Here is a 7,706-nt window from a genome sequence, read left to right as displayed (position 1 = left end):
AGTATACTGTATTGGTGTTTTTCTTTCTGGCTTACTTCACTCTGTATAATAGGCACAGATGTATAGAACAGTCTTTGGGACTCTATGGGAGAGGGTGAGGGTGGGATGATTTGGGAGAATGGCATTGAAACACATATGTTGTCATATGTGAAACGAATCAATAGTTCAGGGTCAATGCATGTTATAGGATGCTCGGGGCTGGCATGCGGGGATGACCCAGAGGGAGGATAAAGGGAGGAGGGAGGTGGGAGGGGGGTTCAGGAGGGGGAACTTATGTAAACCCGGGGCAAATTCATATCAATGTATGGCAAAACCAACCAATATAATATTGTAAAATAATTTGCCTCCAATAAAAAATAAATTAATTACCAAAAAAAATAAAATTATTTTTGTGAGATTTCAAAGAGACAAAATGTCTAATGTTTGTGGCAATTCATAGGCACTCAGTAAATGGTCTGTCTCTTCCTTTCTTCCCTGGCATTGCTTTTCATGCACCTGTGCTGTGTTCAGTCACTTCAGTTACGTCCAACTCTCTGTGACCCCCTGGACTGAAGCCCACCAGGCTCCTCTGTCCATGGGGTTTCTCAGGCAAGAACACTGGAGTGGGCTGCCATGCCCTGCTCCAGGGGATCTTCCTGACCCAGGGATTGAAGCTGTGTCTCCTGTATTGCAGGTGGATTCTTTACCTGCTGAGCCCTGGGGGAAGCCCTTTCATGCACTTTCAAGCATTTAACTATTGGGAATCGCTGCAGACTCAAGAGTCTCAGAGCTGTTACCAGGAGCCCTTGACTGCAGACATTCCCAGACAGGTAGGCTTGGAGAGAAGTATTCAGAGACACGGAAGAAGCACCGGGTGGATATATGCCTGTGTTTTAGGGGAATGTGCCCTCTGCTTAAAGGGGAGAGAGGAGGCGGAAAGGCTGTTGGCACCAGCTCCAGCCAGCCCTGAAGACATCACATGGGGAGAAACAGGACTGAGGAGATGCAGGGGCTCCTCCTTCTCCTTCTTCCCATCCCTCCTCCTCTTCTTCTTCAAGGAGAACCTGAAAGAATGACCTGAGTCCATCACATCAGTGCAGGGATGAACACCCCTCACCCCCACCCCCACCCCCAGTAGGTGAAGAACGCAGGATCTAAGCCCTTCTGGTAGACAAAAGGCCCTCTTGCCACCATGGTTCTTCCCTGGCGGCTCATATAAGAAAGAATCTGCCTGCAGTGCAGGAGGCTGGGGTTTGATCCCTGTGTCAGGAAGATCCCCTGGAGAAGGAAATGCCAACCCACTCCAGTATTCTTGCCTGGAGAATCCCATGGACAGAGGAGCCATGAGGGCTACAGTCTGGGGTTGCAAAGAGTGGGGCATGATTGAGCAACCAACACTTTCACTTTCCATTTCTAAGCTGCTCTCACAAACTCAGAGGAAACCCTCCTGTGGTCCAAGAGAGGAGGATTCCAGAGGAGGATTCTAGTGTCTGGACTGAGGCAGGGCTGGAATCCTGCTTCATTTCTGCCTCCTCCAGGTCACAAAGATGATCGTTGCAACCCTGGTCTTCTTTGTGAGGTTGTAGAAACACCCTTGTGTTTCCTCTGCTTGTCACCCAAATTTAAGATGCAGACAAAAGTATTCAAATTGGAAATCTATGGGGAGGGATGTGAGAGAGTCAGCTCCAGGCTCAGGACACACGGCTGAGACCCTCAGTCTTGGTTGCCCGAGGCTGATTCCTGCCTTCTCTGGCAGTGATTAAAGTAAAGGCTTGTTTGACTGTGGTCTCAGCCCCACCGAATTTGCCCCTTAGTAATTCTTCCCATGGTAGGTGTCTCTTATCAATGTACCCTCATGCAGAGATAAGCTGTATTTGAATATGTTTATTTTCTCCAATTACATATTGAAACATTCTCTTTAGGCAACTCTCACAGAGGTACAGCCTGCTGCCAATCAATGAAATCACACGGGTTCAGTGTTTCTGGAAGGGTGATTCACCAACTGTATGTGTGAAATCACTGAGATGCTTATACCATGTCATTTCTGAGTACAATCCCGACTTACTGAAAAACCACATAGTGGGGGTTGGGGCTTGGGAATCTGCATTTTTTAAACACATCCAGGGTCATTCTCCTGGGCTTCCCTGGTGGCTCAGATGGTGAAGAATCCATCTGCAATACAGAAGACCTGGGTTAGGAAAATCCTCTGGAGAAGGGAATGGCTACCCACTCTAGTATTCTTGCCTGGAGAATCCCATGGACAGAGGAGCCTGACGGACTACAGTCCATAGGGGTTCAAAGAGCCAGACACCACTGAGCAACCACAAACACTTAAATTATAGTTTATTTGCTCTATGGAAGCTTATAGATACTCTTAAATAACAAGCATGAAGCACGGACATTCAAATTAAAATCACAAATAAAATCTGTGTTGTAAGATTGTCAGGAGATGAAAGTGAGGAAATGTATGGAAAAAAGCCCAAGTCAGTGCAGAAGGCATGTTATTTGAACCTCTGCATGGACAGCATACATGCAAATCCTAAACATTTTCATACATTTCCTTTCTCTCTTACACATTCATTCTTTCTTTTCTTTTTTTAAAAATTATTTATTTAGCTGCCTCAGGTCTTAGTTGCATCATGGAGAGTCTTCCGTTGCAGCCCTCAGGCTTTGTAGTTGTGGCACGTGGGCTCAGTTGCCCCTCGGAATGTGGAATCTTAGTTCCCTGACCGGGGATCAAACCCATGTCCCCTGTATTGTAAGGCAGATTCATAACCACTGGGTCACCAAAGAAGTCTCTATTCATTCTTTCTTTACTTGAGTAAAGATTTGGAAAGAATCATCGTGACCTTACTTTATTATCACAGTTACTCACGCTTACACACTGAGCTCTTTAGAAAGAGTGGGATTCTACTCAGGGTGTTAACATGGCTCCAGTGTGGGCTCAGAGCAGTTGAGCTGGGCATTTCTAGCCACAGAAGCTAACCCACAAGGGCAAATAAAGGGAGACAATAAAACCAAAGCAGATTGATCCATCTCCAGGCGGTACCATTAACTTGTGTCTTAATGCCTTACGCTCCCTACGCTGAACATAACCAAATAGCTTCCTTTAAAGGTAAATGAATTTTATATAATTTGCAGCTAATTCCATTTAATTCTGCCCACATGCACATGTGATAAGGGAATGTTAGGCTGGTCAATAACCACAGGCTAAAAGGGGCATTCAGGAGGAGGCTGGTGTTTGACTTCCAAGCGGTCTGGCTCAGCTCTGAGAAGTCCAGATTACTGTGAGTGTGTTGGTTTCTTGGCTGTTTGCTTTCTGTTCTCCTGGCTCCTGAGTAAAGAGTGGTGAGAAAACACTGAGATCCCATCTGTCACAATGAGGCCAGTTACAACAATAACAACTACTTCTTTTTATAAAAATCATTCTTAGTCTGACAAACTCCCTTTGGACCGCAGGGAATCAGGAAGAGTAAAAATAATAGAATCAATAACAACTTTGTTATCTAGTAACTTAAACAGCCCTTGCCCGCCCGGGACGGCAGAACAGGCTTTCTTATCTTGGAAACAGGAAAACTTTCTGGATAGTAAATTATTTTTCACAGAATGTTTCTCACTGGATTAGGTTGCTAGAGAAAGTGCCTAAGGTAAGAACCATGACAGACCCAAACCACTTAGACACAATATTTTAAAACATGGGAAGGAATTTGGGTCTTTACATCTGATATGTATTATTACTCTTTAAAAAAAAATCAGTGTCTTTTTAAAAAAGAATATTTCATTGCCTCTAGGCTTAGTTGCATCCTGCTGGGTCTTTTTTTTTAAGATTTATTTATTTTATTTTTTGGCTGTGCTGGGTCTTCATTGCTACATGCTGGCCTTCTCTAGTTGTGGCGAGCAGGGGCTACTCTTCATTGCTGTTTGTGGGCTTATTACAGTGGCTTCTCGTGTTGCAGAGCTGGGTCTCTAGAGAGTGTGGGCTTTGGTAGTTGTGGCTCATGGGCTCAGTAGTTGTGATTCAAGGGCTCTAGGGCTCAGGCTCATTAGTTGTGGCACACGGGCTTCATTGCTCAGCACCATGAGGGATCTTCCTGGACCGGGGATTGAACTGGTGTCCCTTGCATTGAGAGGCAGATTCTTGACCACTGGACCATCAGGGAAGTCCCTATTTCTTCTTTTTATCTGATAGAACATCGGCAGTCGTACAATTATATGAACTTTGTAAATCTTAAATGTGAAACTCTCATTTAAGTATCCGGGTCCTCTGGTCAACCTGATTGTCGTTCCTACGTCCATCCTTACCCTACGTGTGTGCTCTTCTGAGGGCTTTCCTGGTTCACACCTGAGTCTTCAGAGTCAGGAAGTGCTCTCTGTGCTGAAAGATCTAAAGTAAAACAGAGGGGAGTGGGCCTGGTTTGATTTGGGCGTTCCTTGTTTATTTCTTTGCGTGTAAATATTTGTGACTCTGCTCAAGAGTCAAATAATGTATCTTGGTTTGAAGAGAGCCATCTCTCCTACAATGCAGGCATTCATATCAGCAACTAACTCATGATAACACAGACACAGAGATTCTCCTGGCTTCATTCATTCAGATAGTTGAAGGGAACATAGAAGCTGAGAGGCTTAAATGATCACGTTAGTCTGTTTTTACTGCTCCAGCCCACACCCAAGTTGTCGCTTGGATGCCAGGCTTTCAGAATTTCAACTGGTTCACATTTCATTGTCATTCTAACACCTTACATAGCATGTCCTTAAAGTCTGAACACAAGCAAATGTACATGACATTTTGTATTCCATGCATACAAAAAATTTTTATCTCTGCATCCCAGATTTTATGGACTAGCTTGTATATATATATATAAACTGACCTAATCTTTATTGTTTTTTTGAGAGGGAAAAAGGCACACACATATGAACCTAAAATTCAACTTAGGGGAAGAAAATCTTTTTCTCTTTTTACTAATGCTGTATTGTAAAACATAATCAGTCAGTGTTGTCTGCTTCATTTACAAAGCAATTTATTAGACGCTGCCAACATGGTCACAGTCAAACCTTGAAGTTTCTGAAAGTTGGAGTCAGAGATTGCCATGAACCCAGATAAACAGCAGTGTTTTCTTACCTTCCCAGCAAATTGTGACAGATGATAACAAAAAAGCAAACACAGTCTCTAGCCCTAACCTGGTGTTATCTGTCGCCTAGTCTGTAATTACACAGAATTTGGAGTTTTCTCAAGAGAGTGGAGTGACACTATTTACCTTTATTTATTTATATGACCAGTAGCCAAACTTAAATATAATAACTAGAGAAGTTCAGTAAGGAGAAGTACTTCCTGGGAAATATTTAAACTTCCCCCTTTCTCCTGCTGGTTCCTTATGAACCGTTCCCCTTCAAGCCCCAGGGCCATTTTTAAAGAGAATACTGATCTTAGTCCATCTACTCTGTTTTTTTTTTTTTTTTTTTTTTAAGATTTATTAGTTACTATTTCTCTCTCTCTCTCCCCTGCACAATAATTGATTAGCACTTATCTTTACTTCTCCCCCCCCACTTTTTTCTTTCTTGTTTAAAATTGAAGTGTAGTTGATTTACAACATTGTACCAATCTCTGTTGTAAAGTGACTCAGTTTTACAAATATATAATTTTTTAAAACTATTTTATTATTATTTATTTATTTTTGGCTGTACTGGGTCTTCTCTGCTGTGTGTGGGCTTTCTCTAGTGGCGGCGAGTGGGGGCTACTCTTCATTGTGGTGTGCATGGGCTTCTCATTGTCGTGGCTTCTCTAGGGCATGCAGCTTCAGCAGTTGTGGCTCCCAGGCTCTAGAGCACAGGCTCAATAGTTGAGATCCAAGAGTTTAGTTACTCTGTGTCATGTGGGATTTCCAGACCAGGGATTGAATCCGAGTCCCCTGCTTGGCAGGCAGATTCTTAACATCTGGACCACCAAGCAAGTCCTCCATCTATTCTTTATAATATTCTAGGACCTGGATTCTGCTTACTGCTTGATAGGAGGAGAGAGAGGAACTGGAGATGGTTTATGTAACATATTTCCGTTGAAAAAGTAAGTTAACAGAGTTGAGTGATGTTTCCACCAGTTTTGTTTTTTTTTCCCCAATACATTAGGTAAAGGGTGATGGAACAATCTTGAAAAGAAGTAGGTAGGCACATGGCCAGATCGGCTATCTAATTCAAGCTCGCTTTTCTCAAAAAAATGTGCTTAAAAAGGCTCAAATTTGTTCAGCTCTTAAAAAAATAACTAATTAGGGAAATAGAAGCAATTAGCACCTTAGCACCAAATTTTGCACACAGCCTCACATCTCTCAGGCTATTGTTTCCCAGATTCATCTCCTTTCTCTCACCTTCTTCATCCAGGAGGGCCCTGAAGCACTTCTGTTTACACCAAGGGGTCCTTGTAGTTCTTTCTGGTTTGGTGCCTGGAAGGGAAACACTGTATTACCATCGGTAAGCAAAGACACTGAAGCCATCGTTCTGGTTTTGTTGTTTCTCTCAAGTAGCTCTTTGAGGTTGTATTAAATGCCACCAATCATTTCCCCAGAAAAAGGCGCAAGTGTGTAAGCACACAAAATTCTGCATGAGATTTCAGGAAATTCATAACTCCCTGGCTATCCAGACCCGTCCACTGCCATCCTTCACAAGGTAAGGTTTACCTGGACCCAGTCCATGCCCAACTCGTGCTTTCTGTGCCCACGTGTGGAATTTGGGTTGCTGGCACAGTGCACTGCTGGAACTTTGCAAATGGTGAAAGTGAAAGTCACTCAGTCTTTCTCGATCTGACTCTCTGCGACCCCATGGACTTACACAGCCCATGGAATTCTCCAGGCCAGAATACTGGAGTGGGTAGCCTTGCTGCCTTGTAAATATTCACAATTATCACGTTTGTTTATTTGACTGAATACTCATGCTATGTATAGAGGACTTATACATTAGATAATTACTGCTCAACTTTTCAGCTGCAGTTACCTGTTCCATGAGGATAATAAATGTGATGAGATCAAATGATGAGTTTGGAGGAGGTGAATTTACAATTCTAAGATTGATTAGGGATTCATAGACTTACAGATACATCGAGCTGTGACTTCGATCTGTGTCATAAATGGTAGTTGGGTTTAATAAGATTGTTCTCCCCTTGACAAAAAAAGAAAAAGGGACTTCCCTGGCAGTTTTGTGGTTAAGACTTTCTGTTTTTACTGCATAGGGTGTAGGTTCGATCCTTGGTCAGGGAACTAAGAACCCATATGCTGCATGGTGCAGCCAGAAAAGCAAAAAACAAACAAAAAGATTGTCCTCCCCTCCCCCTTTCAGTAGACTCTTGTCTGAGTGTCATTTCAGTACCAGGCACTGTGGCAGGCTGTGGGGATAGGGCAAAATAAGAAATGAGCCCCACCCTGGGATCCAGTCTTCAATTCCAGCAGTGGGAAGGAAGCAAGCTCATAAACACACACAGTAAACACACTGCAGGCACCCTGAGACTGTGGCTCTGCAACCTCTCGCTGGAAGCTGGTGATCACACTGCTCACAGAAAGAGATACTCAGCTTTCCTGTGGGGCCCTGTTTTCAGTTTTTCCCTGAAAGCAGGTAGTGTATCCTCTGGGCCCATCATCTACTAGCCATTTGACTTTGGACTTTCAGCTGACCAGGGTTCAAATTTCTCATCTACCAGGTGGCAGCTTGGCCAGTGTTTAAAGGCATGGACTCTGTCCTGGTTTGAA

Source organism: Moschus berezovskii, chromosome 13 (genome assembly GCF_049115385.1).
Source record: "Moschus berezovskii isolate FMDL1 chromosome 13, NW_MosBer_1.0, whole genome shotgun sequence".
Classification (NCBI taxonomy): Eukaryota; Metazoa; Chordata; class Mammalia; order Artiodactyla; family Moschidae; genus Moschus; species Moschus berezovskii.
The sequence above is the reverse complement of the archived record's forward strand: the minus strand, read 5'-3'. Positions refer to the sequence as shown.